General features: G+C 37.6%; 1 long non-coding RNA gene across 1 annotated transcript in view; it reads left to right on the top strand.

The window, feature by feature from the left end:
• The window catches only part of LOC132681942 (uncharacterized), a 167652-nt gene that overhangs the window by 69346 nt on the left and 78082 nt on the right, over window positions 1-20224 (top strand). The window contains exon 3 of the long non-coding RNA XR_009611336.1: window positions 11802-11849. This is a non-coding gene — a long non-coding RNA (uncharacterized LOC132681942). The remainder of the gene's footprint in view (window positions 1-11801; window positions 11850-20224) is intronic.

Here is a 20224-nt window from a genome sequence, read left to right as displayed (position 1 = left end):
TATTTATATAAGGACACCTGTCAGATTAAGGGCTCATCCTGCTCCAGTGTGACCTCAACTTACTACATGTGCAACAACCCTATTTTCAACTGTGTCCACATTCTGAGGTCCTGGGGGTTGGAACTTTACCATATGAATGTTTAGGGAACACGGTTTAACCCATAGCAACTCTGTTTCTATCATGACACTTAAACTTAAGACACTCAGATTGTCTTTATTTGAAAACCTGATGGTCACTGAAGAATAAAAGGACACTAATAAGTCATCCTAGTATTTGGCTTATTTGTTGCAAATAAATAGAAACTTGAATTTATTTAGTATTGCTTACTTTGTAGACACATTTTTTCTACTTTATATATTTGTTATGTGCTTGCACATTCCTGTGTAACATAGTACTTCCCATTCCCTTTTCTTACTCTGTAAAGAAGGGAAATGACAGAAATTTTACATATTAGGTATATTTCTACCATATGAGAGTATCCTTTAAATTTTCTTGATTTGGGGCACCTGGGTGGCTCAGTTGGTTAAGCGGCCGACTTTGGCTCAGGTCATGATCTCGCGGTCCGTGAGTTCGAGCCCCACGTCGGGCTCTGTGCTGACAGCTCAGAGCCTGGAGCCTGTTTCAGATTCTGTGTCTCCCTCTCTCTGACCCTCCCCGTTCATGCTCTGTCTCTCTCTGTCTCAAAAATAAATAAACGTTTAAAAAAAATCATTTAAATTTTCTTGATTAATATTTCTTATTTACAGTCCTCCTACCCTACCAATTCTGCTTTAGTTTTTAACTTCCTCCATTTTTAACTTTGATCATGTTTATTCTCTCCAATGGTACTTACTGATAGGTAAACACAATTAGCAAATACTCAAGAGATAAGGAACTCTTCAAACCTAACCACTATAGAATACCCTTAGGTAATGTAGCCAGTAGGCTGCCTTTTTAGAAAATAAACTTATAAACAATAACTTGATATTCATTTACTTAAATGTCTTTAAAACAACCATGAAAAAGGCTGGCTTTGTTATGTGAAAGTCATTGATTTGGGTATGTCAGAGAAAATCTCTCTTTAAAATTACCGATTCTTGGGTTGCTTGGGTGGTTCAGTTGGTTAAGCATCCAACTTCATCTCAGGTCATGATCTCGTGGTTCACGAGTTTGAGCCCTGCGTTGGGCTTTGTGCTGACAGCTTAGAGCCTGGAGCCTGCTTCGGATTCTGTGTCTCCTTCTCTCTCTGCCCCTACCCTGCTAGTACTCTGTGTGTGTGTCTCTCTCTCTCAGAAATAAATAAAAACCTCAATTTTTTAAAAAAAATTAGAGATTATTTTCCCAAATGCAAAACTCTAGTTATCTGATTTTAATACCAAACAAAATACCTTCCTAATTTGTTAAAATGAAAAACAAATAGTACTGAAGGCACTTGAGTGCACTTAGAAACCAGCTAATGAGTAAATATTTCAGAGATGTGCAATATACTCTCCTTTAGAAGAAATAGGCTCTTATCCCTTGGTTATATTTTGAGCACCATACATGCTATATTTGTTATACCTGCACCGCATATGACCAATTTAAAGTTAATAAACTGTCAATGCTTTTGGTAAGAATAATTAAAATTAAAGTCTGTTTGTATAAGCATTTCTATTCACTATTTTTTTTTTCTTTCTGAACATCCAACGGAATGTTAATACATCAAAATCAACTTTCTTAAGGTTGGGATAATGACAGGTTATAGAGTAGTTTACTTTCAAGTCTCTAACCTTTTTTTAGATTTTAAGCCTTGTTTTATAAGTGCACCTAATGAGGTCAACAACCATCAAATTGAGAACAGAAATGTCAGCATGGGCTAAATCTGACAATTTGCTCATTATTCACTGTCAAGAATAGCTTATGAACTTTTAATGATAATTCCTAATGAGAAAACCCCCAAATTGAGAATGAGATAATTAGAATAAATGAGACTGGTCTAAGTGACAGACTGATGTATTTCATCCCCATGACTTTATGATTTTATGAAATAACGTGTATAAATTTTAAAATAACTCATTTATAATAATGTCTTTGACCTTTGGAATTACTATCTTTCATAATCTGTGCTGCTTTATGTCACTAATTTCTAGATCAAGATTAGTCAGTCCTTTTTTCCTTTCAGAACTAAAAATAGAATGTTAAGTTTAAATATGAGAAACCCATATTGAAAACAGATGCTATGTATTAAATTTGCTTATGTTTCAAATTTTCTGCTGCTTTTCAACTCTGTATAACCTTTCACTTACCCCTGCTGATTCTGATGTTCCAGGGGTCACACCTGTTCTTAAGGAGATGTGGGAGGGAGGAGGTTGGAATTTGAAAGAAACACCTGGGTGAACCTTGCCGTAGAGGATTTTTATATACTGCTGAGTCTTTCCACCTGCTGCCCCAATGCCCTTTCTGTTGACAGCAGCAACATGCCACATGGGTCAGAATTCTTCCTTACAGGCAAAATAACAGCAAACAGCTCTACTCTAAGGAGGATACTGAGCAATTTTTGCTTTCAATGAAAATTTCTACAGTAAGAGGACAAACATAAGGAAGGGGCTTTGTTATAAAATGATAAATAAACATTGAAACATAAAGTGTGTGTTACTAAAAGAAGGAACATCTAGGATTTATTCCTAGTGTCTGAAACATTGTACCCTTCAGCAAGTTATTTATTCTTTTGGGACTCGTTATCTTTATACATAAAATAGGAAAGTTAGACTAGATGATTTTACTGTTCTATCCAACTCCCTCAGTCTATGTTTTTGGTCGTGTGGCATTGCAATGCGTAAGGGCAGTTATTAGCTTCCAGGTGATTCTTTTTGGGCTGCTTCATACCCGCTTCCCAAACACACAGCTCTTTTGCTTTGTCATTAAAGACATTAGAAGTGGGGCACCTGGTGGCTTGGTCGGTTAAGCGTCCGACTTCGGCTCAGGTCATGATCTCATGGTCCGTGAGTTCGAGCCCCGCGTCGGGCTCTGTGCTGACTGCTCAGAGCCTGGAGCCTGTTTCAGATTCTGTGTCTCCCTCTCTCTCTGACCCTCCCCCATTCGTGCTCTGTCTCTCTCTGTCTCAAAAATAAATAAACGTTAAAAAAAAATTTAAAGACATTAGAAGAAAGGTGGAATAATACTGTTACAGAATCAGAGGGGAGTTGACAAAATTAAAAAAAAAAATACCGATGAATTGATTAAACTTAAGTAAACAAATTTACTAGAACACTCTGAGGAGCCAGAACACTCTACCTCCTGCATGATAGTGATATCTACCACATATCTACCCTACACTGGCTGAAATTTCTACTGTTTTCCAGTCATCTTCCTGACATCGTGTCAATTAGATATTCATTTGAGTTACCAAACTTCACTTAAATGTATCCTGAAAATTAGTCTAACACTGTAGTGAGGAGGATGTTTAACGTACCTATTTGCTTGACCTTAAGAACTAGGAGGGCCCTGAGTGGCTCCTCGGTTAAGCGTCTGACTTTGGATGAGGTCATGATCTTATGGTTCACGAGTTTGAGCCCCATGTCAGGCTCTGTGCTGACAACTCAGAACCTGTAGCCTGCTTCTGTGTCTCCCTCTCCTGCTCATGTGCTTGCTCTGTCTCAAAAATAAATAGAAAAATTTTTAAAAAAAGAACTGGGAGATATAAAGTGTAAGAACAGCAGTTCACCACCAGCTCTCATTTGCCAAATGTGTATGATGTGTCGTGTACTGGACTATACATATCATCTTACTGGAAATCTATAAAAATCATATGGGGTCGGAATAATTGTCCCCATTTTATAAATAGTTAAGCCAAGGATTAACATGTTTTTATTTTTCCAATGGCCACATTAAGTTAATAAATAATAGATAGCATTCAAATAAAAGTTTAACTGTAAATACCATGCTCTTAACTGCTGTGAAATATTAATATATTCAGACAGTAAGAGTTTGTCACTGAAGTCAGTGTTAACAGTATCATTTTTTTCCTTAAACTATATAATTCTATATAAGCTTTCTTTCTGCAGATGTAGCTTAACTTTATAAAATAAATATTTTCCACATCATTAAAATTCCTCTTAAATATACTTTAACTGATGCATGTATTAGTATTCTATTGTTGCTGTAATGAATTGCCATAAATTTTATGGCTTAAAACAATCCAGTTTTATTGTGTTATAATCCTGAGACTCAGAGTCCAACATGGGTGTTACTAGGATAAAATGAAGCTGTTGGCAGGACTACACTTCTCTGTGGAGGATGCACATCCTCTGTGGAGGATGTCTTTACTTTTTTCTTCTTCTAGAGACTGCCTACATTGCTTTCCTCATGGCCATACTCATCTTGAAATCCAGCAACAGCAGATTCAGTCCTTCTCATATCACGTCACTCTGATCTACATTTTGGCTTTGCTCTTCCACTGCTAAGAACATTTTGTAAACATTGAGGCCACTTGCATATAATCCCAAATATCTTCCTATTTTAGGATCAGTTGATTAAGCAACCTTAGTTTTATCTGCAACTTTAATTCCCTTGTGCCATGTAACCTAGCTTATTTACAGATTCTGGTGATGAGGACATAGACATCTTGGGAGGGGCACTATGCTGCCTACCACAATGTCTAATATTATATTCTAGAACAATATCCTAATACTTTATGCTACCAGAATCCTATCTCTGAATACATGTTATTAACACTGATATTATTTCCTTAGGGTATTAAGGAAGCTATGACATTCATTTATTAACACTGAGGTTATACATACCTAAAAATAGTAAGAAGTCACACGTACACATTGTGTACTGTTTAACTACTACAAATTTCTCATTTCTTGATTCATAATTCTGTCTAATGTTAGTTCGTTCTTGAAATATGTTTTGATATTTTTAAGGTATTATTTCAGGATCTGTACACATCTTTGAATTTATTTATGTGGATTTTAACATGAAAGATTAATTCTTAGTGTGTAATTCATGGTTATAATTATTTTCCATTGAAGACCTATAAGATACCATATTTTACTATCACCCAGCATTTCAAAGGAGAAACATGCTGAAATAATAGGTGAACATAATTTTTTCCCTGTTTTAGGTTTAGAAAATGTATGTTATATATATATATACACTATATATATTTGTAGTTAGAATGCCTCTCATAAAAATGTCAATGCTCTCATTCCTATAATATGTGGGTATATTATGTTACATGGAGAAAAATGATTAAGCTTATGAGCCTTAAGATAGAGAAGGTGTTCTGAAAGATTCATCAGTGCCCAATCTAATCATGGGACACTTTTTTTTTAATGTTTTTATTTATTTTTGAGAGAGAGAGAGAGAGAGAGAGAGGCAGGGAGAGAGAGGGAGACACAGAATCCGAAGCAGGCTACAGGCTCTGAGCTGTCAGCACAGAGCCCAACATGGAGCTGAAACTCTTGAAACTGTGAGGTCATGACCTGAGCCAAAGTTGGACACTTCACCGAGTCACCCAGGTGCCTCTGGGGACCCTTTAAAACCAAAAAAACACATCTCCAGATAAAGCCAGAGAGACTCACACAGGAGGAGGGACTTAGCCCACTGATGCTGGAGAGAACAACATAGGAAACCATGAGAAGGAACATGGAAAGCTTCTAGAAACAAAGCCTGAGACTCAGCTGACAGCCAGAAGGAAACGGGGACTGCATTTTTGCCGCCATAAGAGGAACTGAATTTGGCCAACAACCAGAATGAGCTTGGAAATGGACTCTTCTCCAGAGACCCCAGGACGGGAAGCATTCACACCAACCTTTTGAACACTGGGATTTGTGACCTACAGAACTTGGTGGATGTTGTTTTATGCTGTGAAGTTTGCATTAATCTGTTTTGGCAGCAATAAAACCCTAACATGAATAATTCTTCAAATTGCAGCCAGGTAGCAATAAACACATTGAAATGTTCATTAGCTTTTCCACCAATGGCATTGCCAAAGCTAATATATATATATATATTATATGTGTGTGTGTTAAATCTCACATTAACAAGGGTGGTTTTGTAAATAGTTTGTGACTATTAATTTGTCATGATATTTAACACACATTATGTGTGAAGGTTAAAATTCACATGTCATTTGATAATTCTATTTATATAAATCTAATCATAGTTATACCCACACCTGAAACAAAGACATGTATAAGAATGAATGTCCATTTTAAAACTGTTTGTATAAGAAGAGTAGTAGAGACAGTTTCATTGACGTTTAATTTAATATGGGATATCCATGCAATGGGATGCCAGGCAGCAATTTTCATGATGAAGTGGATATATTTGTTGTCATGTGTGATATTGTGATTTATAAGAAATATGTATTTGGTCATTCAGATGACCAAAAGATGTTTCTTGTATATGTTTGATCTTTGTCCATGGTTCCTGGCTCACAGATCCCAAAATCTTTGGAATTCCCTGAGCCATGAGAGCAATGAGATCAACTTTTGTTATAATATTTGGTCTCTTGTCCTCAATCTCAGAAATCCCTTCAAAGCCCTAAGGTTTAAATGAGTGTCTTGTTATTCATAAATAACCCCTTCCAACACAACTGGAGTTAGGTTAATGAGGTGACTTTTGAAAACACCTGAGGATGGGAGCTAGTTGCCCACGGAGCCAATTATGTGATCAGAGGGTTGGAAGTTTCAGTCCCTGCCCCTGATATTCAGGCAAAGGAAAGGGGTTGGATGTCAAATCAATGGACAGCGATTAAATCAATCATGCTTATGTAATGAAGCCTGCAGGAAAAACCCTAACCGATACGTTTCAGAGAGCTTTAGGAATGGTGCATACTTGGAGGGCCATTAGACTCGTCTCCCTTTCTCCATAGCTGGTCCTCTGCCTCTCTTCTATCTGGATGTTCATGAGTAATATCCTTTTATTATAAAATAGTAATCCAGTAAATAAAACATTTCTTTGAGTTTTGTGAGCTACTCCAGCAAATTAATCAAACTCAGGCAGGGAGTTATCGGAGCCTACGATCTATAGCTGGTTGTTCAGAAGCACAGGTGATATCCTGGATTTGTGGCTGGCATCTGAGATTCGGGGAAGGGCAGCAGTCTTATGGGACTGATCCCTTAATCAGTGGGATCTGATGCTATCTTCAGTAAACAGTGTCAGAACAGAGTTAAGTTGTAAGACACCCAGCTGGTATTGGAAAATTGCTTGGTGGTATGTAGAAACCTCCCCACTCCACATGTAGGAATTGAATGCAGAATGGTTTATTGGGAAACTGTCCCCAGAATCATTTTTTGAATGAAAATGATCAAGGCACTGAAGAATGCTATGTTAATATCTCATTTGCATAAGGGTATATATCCTTTTATACCCTGTCAACAGCACATAGAATTTTGATAGCCCACATGTAAAAACTAGTCAAGTTGAATATTAGGAAGAGTGTCATGAGACCTGGGAGTCTGGGCTGAGAGACACTTCCTGTAATTGTTTCATAGTGAATTTTAACATATGCCTATATCACCTTGCAAAGTGTTTTTTTTTTTTTCTTTTCCTCTGCTTATAACCAAACTGTGCTCTTGAAATTTTACAATGGCTTACATTCTCATGACAAATTGAAGTGTGTTTGCTTCCCTGGAATAAGTCTTCTAGAATTTGGATATCAGATTCCACTAACCTCCCCACCCCATATCATATAGACAAACATGTCCAAGCATTTTTAACACACTTGAATACATATGTGGACATTTATATACTCCAAAGTTATATGTTTACAAAAATTCAAAGTATGAAACATCCAGAGACTTTCTAGTATCTGGTCACCGGAGGATCTAGGATAAGGGAGGAACACTAACAGCACATTTTATAAGGTACTTAAAATTTTAAAGCACTGTGTAAAGCAGTAGGGTGGGGACAGTAAATGACATATTGAAGAATCAAGTGGTTATAGGAGGTTTTCATAACATTAAATTCTTATATGATTCTAATTCTGGTGGAATCAAATAAAATTCAATTAAAATGCGCTCTGAACTATTGGACTAAACAGGATATGTGTTATGTTTCCCGGTGGCAGAATATGGAGAAAGTTATTTTCCTTATTGGTGTTTATATGTTTTTCTACATTTTCTCTAAGAAACATGTAATTCATTGTCATCAGAGGAATATTTTAAAGAACATAGACATAGGAAATGACAGTCCAATATTTTCTTCACCATTGTTAACCTGAGTAATAGGGTCTGAACAAGGACTGTCCATATCTAGAGATAGATAACATGGATGAGGCATTGATGGTGGTTTCCATTCTGGTTTCATAGTCCTCCTATTTTGATGTTGTATGCATTATTCTTTTCCATGTGTCTTCATGGGACTGTTGGAAGTTGCTAGATGCTCATCAGTTGTTGCTAACCACCCTCCACTCGAAGATGAATTCTTCTAATCCATAAGAATTGGAAAATTGATGTGTTTTTGAATTGTGTACATGTAGCCCATTCAAAGTAAAGTATTTCTGTTATAAAGGAGAATTAACCATGGGATGGATAGTCCTTGTCTTATCTGAGCTGCTCACTTTTGGTTCCAGAATCAAGGCAGCTATAGTAGTCAGGTGGAGTCCATCCAGCATATATTTCTCTCCTGTAATAATAGCTCAGGTTTATCTAACTCCATATTTTGTGAACAAGGTAAAAAGATTAGTTTGAAGTGCATAGAGCCTTGACAGGGAATGAAAAGTGTGTATATATTTATCTGAAAGGCCATCTGTGCATTAAAACCAAAGATTTGGTGGAATTGACATTAACATTCAATTATAGTTTACCAACACTCATGGGAAGCATTTACTTTTCCTGTTTTGTTTGTCTGTTTTTTCCATTCAAATTTCTCATTTTGCTTTCTTTCAGTTTTGTTAATCTTGTGTTTCTATACAATGATATCTGAGATGTCCCTTTCCAATAGGAGTATTCTTATAATTTTTTATTAAAATTATAGGTTTCCACATCTACAATTTGTGAAAATTAGCTTTGAGTTTTCTATCCTCAAGAATCCATCTCTTAGGAGGATAAACTTCCCTCCAGTATGTGCTATAAATCTCTGCCTCTAGTTATGTATTAGTAGAAAAAGATTCTATCTTTACATAGTACCAAACTTCCTGTATATCTCTGAATTCTCTCTGCTGCTGGTTCCGTGTTCTACAGGTGCTGGGAGTGGTCTTAAAAACTATTCTCCCCGGGGCACCTTCAGCTCAGGTCATGATCTCACACTCTGTGATTTCAAGCCTGCGCCAATAGCTCAGAACCTGGAGCCTACTTCAGAGTCTGTCTGCCCCTCCCTGCTCACTCCCTCTCTCTCTCTCTCTCTCAAAACTAAATAAACATTTAAAAAATTAAAAAAAAATAAAACTCTTCTCCCTTTGTAAAGAATAGTAACTGTGTTGAAAATGAATCCCACCCTTTTGCTGAAATATGTTCACACTGATCCTTCAGTAAGCTCTCGAACATATTGGCTGAATGCTGCAGCTTAAAATTAAACACTTATGTGTGTTGTCAGGGCTGCTATGTACAGTAGTGCCAGATGTGCACTGTGTAACACCAGAGGAAGTTGTTCACATATAGACCTCACTGATTTGAATATTGAGATGATTTCTGTCAGAAGATAGGAAAGTATTTTGGTGCAGGAAAACTCCTACATTTTGACCATGTTCAGATTTATGGAAGGAGAGGCATATTTTTTAAATGTGGAGAAAGATCATATGAGCCAGCATTGACCTTCACTGCTGTAATAAGAAATCTGGAGATTGCATTCATTCAAATACCTTTAGGCAAACAACACAACAAAGTGTTTTCTGTGGAGTCAGGCAAACCTAGCTCAAAGACTTCTTCACCTACTAACTGTGTGACCTTGGGAGAAATATTTAACCTTTCAGGACTTTGGTTTCCTCATGTGAAATAATAGGAATGGGAAAATTTTCATAAGTTAAAATGTTAAATTTTGGTTGAAACAGGAGCATACATAGGCAAAAACAGATACCCCTGGGTCAGCAAACTAGGGGACTAAGGGACTGTTTTGAATTTTCATTATTCGTATTAATATCCTATGTAATTAATTTTAAAAGGATACCATAGGTAGACTACTTAGCAAAGTGGTTAGCAGGTGATATACATGTAATGGTAACTCAAAGTCCTAGAAATTTGAAACATTAGCCCAAATGACCAGAACTGTGGATGATCAGAGGGAAAAGAATTAATAATGGCAAGCATAGATAGGAGTCTTGGTATGCATCATATAGAATGAGCTGTTATGAATATGCATAGAGTCCTCTGCTTCCTTTGGGTCAAAAATGCAGATATTCAATTGGAGGTGAAACTAGATTTTCCCAGAGTAGTCCCTAGCAAGGAGTCCCTATGACATCCAGGTGAGAAGCACTCACTTAAGAAAAATCTAAGGAACTGCCATATGAGAAGAAATTTTGGTGACATAAAAAGTCCTTTGGGATTTGTTCTCCATCCAAGATGGAAAAAGAGTTATAAAATTCACCTCTAGTGAATTCGCCTAAAGTGAACCTTTTAACACTTCCTGAGCGTGAAAATAGGAGACTGTAGAAGAGGTGCCAGCAAGGAGTTCTGGAAAGGTACAGGGATTTGTTTCAGGTATCAAATAAGCAGTGATGTTCAGAGAGGAGCTCTGATCTTTGGGTGCCCAGAAGAAAATGTAGAAATCTATCTAGGAAGCATTTTAATCCCAAAATACCCACCAAAGTTCTTGAGGCAGAATAGCTGATCCGGAGCAGATGTGGACATTTAGAAAGATAGACTGGATGAGGCATAACTTGAATATGACTGCTGTGTACAAAACCACAACTTTTTAGAAGTTTGCTTGTTTAATGTTTTAGTTTTGGGAATACTTTGCATTTATTTCCTCAAAACCATCTCTTTCATGGACTAGCAAAGAAGGGAGATAGAGACCAGGGAGAAATATTCAGTCACAGCCCAATGTGGGTCTAGGGAAACCCTTAGATGTACAGAAATATTTGTGTTATAGCTTGGATTTTCTACAGATGCTGAAACGGATAGGGAGTATAAAATATTTATTAAGGAATGGCACCTGTGAAGGAAAGGAGGCAGAAGCAGGATGAGCAAAAGAAGTCCAATGGTGTTATAACTGTGACAAAGTCTCAGTCAGCTGCTGGAGAGCCCTGCAACAAGTACTGCCCAACAGAGTTGTCCCAGGTTGGCCTGAAATGGTTGGGCCGTTATACCGCACCTTGCTCGGTCGGCGATAAAGCTGTTTTCCTCTGCCATCGCCCCTGCTTTCCAGGGTGAGGCATTACTCTGCAGGCAGGCTAGACCTGAAGGAGCCTGTCTGTTGCCTGCCCTCTGACAGCCAGCCCCGCCCCGCTACAGCTAGCTCCGCCCTCCTACAGCCAGCCCTGCCCTCCTACAGCACCCATCAAGCCTTCCCTTGATGGGTGGTCTGAGTGGCAAGGCTCCAGGTCCAGCACTTCTGTAGTGTAAGCATTCTAAAATGGCTTTGATAGACAAAAGCCCAGCCAAATTTTGTACTTCTACAAATTTGTATTCTTTATATTTTAATTCTCCACTTCCATGGAAACCTTATTTATTTCCTTTGTAAGCCCAACAAAGATAGTATAATATCCATCTGAACTATGCCGTCTTCTAAATATCTACTATATATATATATGTATATATATATGTACATATATATATATATACATATATATATATCCGTGTTTTCCAGTATGTAGACAGATGCTTGAATATTTTCCTTTATTTCTCTTAATATCATAGCATTGGTTTTAGTTTCTCATTTGTTTCCTTTTTTATAGAGATATACAAACGTTGAACTCCTGCTTTTCCAAATGAAACCAGCAAAGGTAATGCTCTTCATGGTGGTATTGTTTTCTCCAAATATATTTGAAAGAATAGCAGAAGTAACAATATAGAAAAAAATCAATAATTGTAGAATTATGATAGATAATCCTAGTCCAGAAATTTTTTTTTAAATGTTCTAGATTTGAAATCTAAGCCTAAAGTCAACTAAAATGATTCTGTGTTGTTTCCTATTTTAAGAAGCTATTTCTTGAAATAATACATGAGAGCTTAGTACTCAAAATGAGAGCCTATCTTCCTCGGAAAAATAAGTTCTTTCTTTCATCTCTCAATAAACCGAAGTTTATACCTAATATCCCTAATTGAATATCCTTAATTTAGCATATATGGTTGATTTTTTAAAAAGAAAGAAAAATATCCTTGACTACTGTGACATTGACAGCTTTTTCCTTAGCTTTCTTGAAGCACAATTTTGACATTCCTTTGACCATTCCAAACCTAGATGAGACCCTTCAGTCAGGAGTTTTACAGGAGTAGGCAAGCATGAAATTAATTTTCCAAAGTGAAGTAGCTTACAGATGCCAGAAGCTCATAACTCGGTAATACTGGTAAGTCCCTAAAATAGTTCTTTAGCTTCTAGGTTGTTTCCCTGTTATTTCTCTTATGGTTTAAATGGGTGAATTCCTTCAGTTTTTGTTTTCTTACATAGAAAGAGTGGATTACACATTTTCAGAACAAGGAAGCTATTTTCCATTATTTGTGTGTGTGTGTGTGTGTGTGTGTGTGTGTGTGTGTGTCAGTTTTTTGACTATAATCTTCCTCAGGAAGACCTGGTTATCCAGGCATGCACCAATTTTTTTAATGTTGTTAGAAGAAATTTTCCTTTCATGTTGCGTTTACAGTTGCTCCAGTCTTTCCATTCTGATTTGGTAAGAGACACTAGTACCTACAATTGATAGTTCATAGCTGTCATTTCTCCTCTAAGGAATATATATTCTGGCCTCTGTGTAACATCATGGCTAACTTCCATGTGAGGGATTATAATGCTTTATATAACTTTCTCATTTACAGATGAACAAGTTGGGCTGACTATTGTTTAAAAATTTGTAGGGGTGCCTGGATGGCTCAGTCGGTTAAGTGTCCAACTCTTGATTTTGGCCCAGGTCATGGTCTCACAGTCAAGAAATAGAGCCCTGCCTGGAAGCCACTTAAGATTCTCTCTCCCTGTCCCTCTGCCCCTCCCCCCACTCACTCTCAAAAATAATTTTTTTTTTAAATGGCTAATTTGGAGGTTATTAATCAAGCTTCTTCCTGTGAATGCCCTCTCTCATCTTGATTTACATTCCACTAGCTCTGAAAAGCTAACAGATATTTTCTGTAGTGGAGTATATGCTCATGGCCACAAATGAGACCCTTAAATCAAGTTGGGAATATCAGAATCTCTGCGTTAAGAATTTACAAGAAGGAGTGCCTGGGTGGCTCAGCCGGTTGAGCGTCAGACTTCAGATCAGGTCATGATCTCATGTTCTTGGGTTTGAGCCATGCATCGGGCTCTGTGCTGACAGCTCAGACCCTGGAGCCTGCTTTAGATTCTGTGTCTCCCTCTTTCTCTCTGCCCCTCCCCTGTTCACACACACTCTCTCTCTCTCTCTCACAAAAATAAATAAACACTGGGGCGCCTGGGTGGCTCAGTTGGTTGAGCGTCCGACTTTGGCTCAGGTCATGATCTCGCGGTCCGAGAGTTCGAGCCTCGCGTCAGGCTCTGTGCTGACAGCTCGGAGCCTGGAGCCTGTTTCAGATTCTGTGTCTCCTTCTCTCTCTGACCCTCCCCCATTCATGCTCTGTCTCTCTCTGTCCCAAAAATAAATAAGCTTAAATAAATAAATAAACACTAAAAAAATTTAAAAATAATTTACAAGGAATTCCCCTTCCACTCTTCTTAAAGCACTATCAGTTCCCTTCATTACTATGGAGCCTAGTAGATAAATGGCAACCAGATCCAAGTCCATCTCTTAGAGACCAGGAGTTCGTCAATCCATCCTATGTTCATTTCTCTGTTACCTTACTATGTAATTGGGATGGACATACCTCAAGTTGCAAGAATTTTCACTTTTTCCAAGACCTGTGGACAAAGAACAAAATGGAAGAGCCAAATGGAAGCCCTAATACTACATCCCTCCACTGTGGTGGAGGTAAAAAATGAGAAGCAATAATTCATCCAGGGAGGTGGCAGAGATTAGGGTCATTCTCATAGATTTATAAAACACATTATTAATGGTTTCTATCATATCCCATTTTCCAAGAAAAAGAGCAAATTATTGCACTTTGCATCTGCTTTAAAGAACAAGGCACAGTGTTTATGGACTTCTTTGTATTCTGAGGGCTGCACATACCACATATGGGAAGATGGCTTCAAACTATTAGTAATAACTTGAAAAGTCTCTTCTGAGTGAGGTGCAGAGGAAGAGCAGGTTTAGAGCAGATTCAAGCTATGATGTTTATAGTTCTACCAATTAGACCATATGGCCCAGCAGATCTCAAGTTGCTAGAGGTGTCCATGATAGATAGTAATTAGTGGTGCTTTCTTATGTGTTTTGCAAGCCTAGACTACTCTAAAGAACTGAACTGTAGTTAGACTGGTCCGTACTTCTAAGTCTGTGCCATCCTCAGCAGAAAACTCTTCCCCATGTGAAAAGCAGAGCCTGCCCTGCCCTGCTAGTGGACCCTAATAGAGACCGAATGCATAAACATAGGACAATAAGCAACTCTGCAGCTGAACTGCCCATCATGAGCTGGGTGTGGCAAACCTGTTAAATCATGATGCTTGGTTGTGAAAACATCAACTCACTATGCAAATGAGACAGTGTATACATACTTGGTCTTGAGAAGGTCCAGTGGACACAAGTTAGTTGAACAAAAAGGTGGGCTGTATATCCATGTCACTCATTTCTGTTGCACTCACCCTTTAGATCATACCATAGCCCTGTAGTGTTTTATGTATACCAGATGACTGAAAAAGCAGGCAGAAAACCATAGTTTATGGATGGCTTTATTTAATCCTACCGTGCACTGATGCTCAAAGCATCACTTAGAGGTGGCCCTGCAAGACCATGTTGAGGAGAAAACTTCCCAGTAGACAGAGCTCTGAGCAGTACACCTGAACATCAACTTGGTATGGAGGGAGAGTAGCCTGAGAGAACTCCTAAGGTGTGATTGTTGTGGCTCATTGTTCAGAAGCAGAGGCCAGGAAGACTATTGGAAGATTAGAGATCATATAGCCTGGCTAGGAAGCATGTGGATGGTCTTATGGGAGTGAGCATAGGGTTGTGTTATCTCCTATCCAGGAGGATATGCCACAGAAGAGATGCTAAAAACCATCCAAGACAGCTCGGCCAGGCACTCATTCTCTTCACACGAGAACTTAACTCTAAATGTTTCCAATAATTTTCCTTTTATTCTGGTCTAAAGAGAATGTATTTGCTAACCTCTGCAGTAGAAAATGATAGTTCAGCAAGTATATTTCAAACTTAAGCCTTCTTAGCTTTAATCATATAAAAAGACTAATTAAGTTATTTAATTTCTCACTGTAGTTCTGCTATGGTTCCTTCATCTAACGAGGAAAACAAGAGAGGTAAACAGAGTAAAACACACATGCATACTCATACAGTAGTTTGTACTTACATGTGCAATTAAAGTCATCTTAGAAAGACAATAAAATACAATGGTCAAAATGGCATGTGGTATGAGTGAGAAATCATGAGAGACCGAATGTTAGATTACTTTTAGGTGAGCAAGGGTAGAGTGCTTTTAAATACTATAGAACAAAGAAAATGATTCAATAAACCTTTATCTGACATGAAGGGGATCTGTATCTATATGTGTGTGGTGGGGATGACACACATTGAACTACAGAGTGATGCATAAAAAACTTCCATGTAGTCATTGAACTACAGAGTGATGCATAAAAAACTTCCATGTAGTCATAGAAGTTTCATCAGATACTACTGGTTACCTGTGTTTCCAGATGACTTTATGCTAAACGTTTTTTTTTAAACTGTACTTTAGGTATAATGACCTTTGGGAAAAAGTATCCTTAATAATTTATTTCCATTGCCTTTTCAAATGTTCCATCATTTCCTTCAGGATGTTTTACCTCTTAGTATTTCTACATATGAACATAGTATATCATTATATATTATATGTAATACATATAAATACTATATAATACATAAATATAAAATATAAATAGGTATCTATCACATATAACAAATATAAAGGTATATTTAACATGACTTATATACAATATCTAATCAGTATATTAATATTTTATAGATTCACAACTTAAGGGAGAACAAACTAAGTTAATTCTTTAAAATGTTTTTATATATTTTAGTTCTTTGAGAATTTTTGAGATTTATTTAAGAATATATTTTGTATATATAGAAATAAATGAATATATTTGTGTAATAGAAACCCCTGTTTCTATGGCATGGTATATTTCCCAATATAATTATTTAATAAAGGAGAACAGCAATTTCTTTGTTGCCTGTATTTTCTTTGAGCAACATCCCAATTGGCTTATCGCACATGACAGCTAATAAACCTTAGTTCTAACTAACTGCAGTCTAATCTTCAAATACACTAGTGTCTTCATTCCTGTCCAATCTCCTGAATTTATTGCAGTAGCTGCCCAAAAGGATAGGTTAATGATTGTTGCTGAAATAAATCAGATTCTGTCACCACTAGATGCTTCAGCTAGTTTAGGTGGAGAGGAATATAAGAGGTCACATTATGATGCAGGAAAAAAAGGTTAAGAACCTACTGTACTGCATAAATGTTACTTTCCAACATACATGAGAAGAAGACAGACACTAAAACAGGCCAGGGATATCAAGAGTGATTTCTGTATAAATATGTGTCCAAGTTGCGAGTAGAAAATGTGTGTCAGTGCTTTATTTTAGACATTAATTTGGTAATATCAGTAGTTTAACCATAAAACAATTTTCCTACTAATGCTTTCTTCCATAATTCTAGATTCGAAAAGAATTTAGCAATTTTCTTGGTAAAGCAAAATATAATTTTTTAAAAAATGCCTATCTTTTTAAAAAGGTAATTGCTATGAAAAAGAAAGTAGGCAATGGGCAAAAGAAGTCTGTGTAATGTACAGTTATAAACTAATAAAAGTCATAAATGAAAATGCTCTAGACTCTTACAAGAAATATGTAAGAGAATATAGGAGATAATACTAGATAACATCTATTGAGAGCTTTTCATGTGCCAGGACTCTTGCCCAGCACAATAATTAGGTAATTTTTAGTTTTCTTAAAAGTGAATAAGGGGTACCTGCCTGGCTAAGTTGGTGAAGCATGCAACTCTTGACCTCAGGGTCATGAATTTGAGCCCCACGTTGGATGCAGAGCTTACCCAACAACAATAAAACAGAGGAGTTTTTCTGTACAAATGGTATTTCTAATCCAGAACGGGACTGTAAATCGTGGTTTATTATATCACTGAGAAGAGGTGCATGAAAACACAGATCCTCTTATGTGTTCTGCTTCCTTACGCAATGAAAAGTAGAATCTACCTCCATGTGATAGAACAAAATGTATAGTCGGTAGTCCTGTAGCTTCAGATACCACCAGGCTATAGATCCCTGCCAGAAGCCAGCCGTAATCCATTCACAGAGCTTGTCTGCCAGACTGTGCTTCTTGATACATTGGCAGATCAGTCTGAGCCCCAGAAAGATCTACTTTTCCTGGATGCAATCTTAAATTGAAGACAGAGTATTTGCTTGCTCCGCAGAGGGTGTGGAAAGCTCTGTAGTGACTCACTGTACAACCCGCCCACCCCCCATGAAGGTACCTCTCTTTAAAGCCCAGTGTTATTAAACTCAATGTGCAAACTTACAGTTAGGAAACAAGTAAGTCATGGGGATATGATATACAGCATAGGGAATATAGTCACTAATATTATAATAACTTTGTATAGTGATAGATGGTAACTAGACTGGTCACGGTGATCATTTTGTAAGGCATTTAAATGTCAGATCATCATGTTGTACACCTAAAACTAATATAATATTGTATGTCAATACTTTCATTTAAAAAAGTAAATTCAATGTGCATAATGTTCCTGAAGCTCTGAAGCTAATTAATATTGACTGATGTAGGCTGATGTAGGCTGCCCTAAGGAATTACCCTCCCTTTATACGATATAACAAATTTTTATTTTTTTTGAGCATTCATTATTTAACAAATATGAATCAAAACCTTCTACATATATCTTTTTAAGCATTGTTTCAGGAACTGGGGATGGAGCAATCAACAAAATACCCTCCTTTCCCTGAAGGGGTTTACATTTAAGAGGAAAACAAAGAAGACTGGTAGGGAATGAGACTGAGGAAGTAGCAAAGGACCATCCATGGTAAAATTTGGATTTCATTTGAACTGTGATGGAAAGCCGCTGAAAGCTTTCGGGCAAGAAGTTATGTGTCTTAAAGGGATGTTGCTGGCCATGTGAATACACACATGCCCCTGTTCATGTGGCAATTCTCTTGGCCCTAGATAAACAGCCCCTCGGTTGCTCCCAAGAACCCTTCTGTACTGCCATGGATTACTGCATGTTATGTGAACAAAATTTCAACATCATTACCCTTCCATTGCAGTCCTTAAGAACCCTGACCTACATCAGTGTTAAAGACCCTGACGTGTGGGGATTTTGCTTTCCAAAGACAGGTCTAGTTTAGTACAGAGCCTATTTGCAATTTTGACTAGACAGGTTATCTATTTTGTGATACTGTGGAAGATTTCAAGCAGAAATTTTGTAGAGTAGTGTCACTGAAGCAGGCATGATAAATCTGAACCCAATAATGAATTTCTGTTTTTAATTTTTTTTTTGTGGCATAGCTTAAAGGACTTCTCTATTTCCTGTTTTATATGCCAACATGTTTTCCGTTCCTAGAACAATGACTGGTACACTATAGATGTTCAATAAATATTTTAAGTTGATGATGTATCACTCCTCAATTTTATACTGAATTCTCTCAATATGTAAGGCAATATGCTAAGTTTTAAAAGTGATGTATATTGAGAGAAGTGTTCTGTCTTCAAAGAAGTTTCCAATCTAATTTGGTTTAAGAGATTAAATACATGACTATAACATGACTTAATTAGGAATTGGCATTTACTGGATATCTGCTCTGTGCCAGCCACTGTGCTGTAAGTTGTTTATATGTTTTCTTCGTTAATCCTTTTTACAGGCACAAGAGGATAGGAATGTTATTATCTCCATTGTACAAAAAAAAAAAAAAAAGAAAAAGAAACCGAGTCTTAATTTATATAATGTGACTAAGATTTCAAGACTGAGAAATGAACTAAGACAGTCTGACTTGCCTTATTAATCATTAGGTAATAGTTGTCTCCCAGGAGTTAGTGGTGTCCAGTCCTGTGATTTGCCATTAGAAAAGGGAGAACTTTGGGGTGCCTGGGTGGCTCAGTCGGTTAAGCCTCCGAATTGCGCTCAAGTCATGACCTTGCCTTTCGAGTTTGAGTCCCATGGCCCTGTGCTGACAGCTCAGAGCCTGGAGCCTGCTTCAGATTCTGTGTCTCCCTCTCTCTCTGACCCTCCCCCACTCATACTCTGTCTCTGTCTCTCTCAAAAATAAATAAACTTTAAAATATTAAAAAAAAAAAAGTAGCGGGGGGCACCTGGGTGGCTCAGTCAGTTGAGCATCAGACTTCAGCTCAGGTCCTGATCTCACAGTTTGCGAGTTCAAGCCCCGCTTCGGGCTCTGTGTTCACAGCTCAGAGCCTGAAGCCTGCTTCAGATTCTGTGTCTCTCTCTCTGCCCTTCCCCCACTCGCACTCTCTCTCTCTCTCTCTCTCAAAATTAAAAAATTAAAAAATTTTAAGAAAAGGGAGACCTTTTACTGCTGGGTTCTGGGGGAAGGGTTGGTTGGGAGAAGGGGAGGAGTCCCTGATGGAGGTGGGCTGATGAGGCAATATAGAAAAGAGTGAGAAAGCCATTCCAGAGGCACACTAGCAGTGCCAAAGTGGAACCAGTTAAAAAAGGTAAAGCACATGGAAGAGAATATAAAATGGCAACTTCAACTTTAAAATTCCAGTTTTTTGGTATATGTGATACATGTCTCTTTCATGTATATGTTTAGGCTTTCATTCTTTAATTTTGACTTTTAAAAATTTTGATTTAATCTCTACGTCTAAAATGGGGCTTGAACTGCCAACCCTGAGATCAAGAGTTTCCCGCCCTTCTAGGGCACCTGGGTGGCACAGTGAGCTGAGCATCTGACTTTGGCTCAGGTAACGATCACATGGTTCCTGAGTTCCAGTCCCACGTTGGGCTCTGTGCTGACAGCTCAGAGCCTGGAGCCTGCTTGGGATTCTGTGTCTCCCTCTCTCTG

The sequence above is a fragment of the Panthera onca genome, chromosome A1 (assembly GCF_046562875.1).
Source record: "Panthera onca isolate mPanOnc1 chromosome A1, mPanOnc1 haplotype 2, whole genome shotgun sequence".
Lineage (NCBI taxonomy): Eukaryota > Metazoa > Chordata > Mammalia > Carnivora > Felidae > Panthera > Panthera onca.
This window is presented reverse-complemented; position numbering and strand designations above follow the sequence as displayed.